The sequence below is a fragment of the Ipomoea triloba genome, chromosome 16 (genome assembly GCF_003576645.1).
Source record: "Ipomoea triloba cultivar NCNSP0323 chromosome 16, ASM357664v1".
NCBI classification, from domain to species: Eukaryota; Viridiplantae; Streptophyta; class Magnoliopsida; order Solanales; family Convolvulaceae; genus Ipomoea; species Ipomoea triloba.
Window position 1 is genome coordinate 6,519,706 of NC_044931.1, and position 840 is coordinate 6,520,545.

Consider the following 840-nt stretch of genomic DNA (forward strand, 5'->3'; position numbering starts at 1 on the left):
AAAATTAAAGTCAAGAACTAAAAGTGGCAAAATGAAAGTCGTGTACCTAAATTGACGGAAACACTAAAGTCATAGGACCAAAAGTGGAAAAAACTCTATATATATTTTCAAAGTGTGTTAGATAAAGATAAAAGGGAAAATGGCAATTTTAGTTTATTAGTTGTTATACCTAAATTGTCATAGACTCAGTACATGAATTATTACCTTATACAAATTTTTCCCTTTACTTATGTTGAAAGTAGCATTTTCAATCCATTACTTACCAATTTTGTTAACATTAACAATTTTTTTTTATTTTCAAAATATTAAAGGACACATTGGTGATTTTGTAAAATTTTCACAAATTCCCTCCATGAATCTTCGTATATACACTACTCTTACTGCAAAACCCTTGATAATAAATACTTGTTTGTCTTGATTGAGGAGGAATTTGATAAGCAAAAATAACAAGTAGAAGATTAATTAGGATTGGAGATATACTAAATTGTAAGTTTAATATATTACTTTATTAAAACAATTCCTTTTTTATTGAATGTAAATTACTCTTCTTCTTTTTAAAAAAATATATTACGGAGTACTATTTTTGATATTTCATTGAGTTCATACCTTAATGAGTAATATATGCAATTTAGTTGTTTTAATATATCAATTGATTGTGTAAAGGTTTATACAAAAGGTGAATGCAATGAATTACTAAAATATATATATATATATATATATATATAGAGTCATAATCAGGTGCGGCTGTGCTCTCCCGTGCGGCCGTGCGGTTCACACCACTCAATGTTACGAAATACACCACTCAATGTTAAGAAACACACCACACAAATATGCATTGTG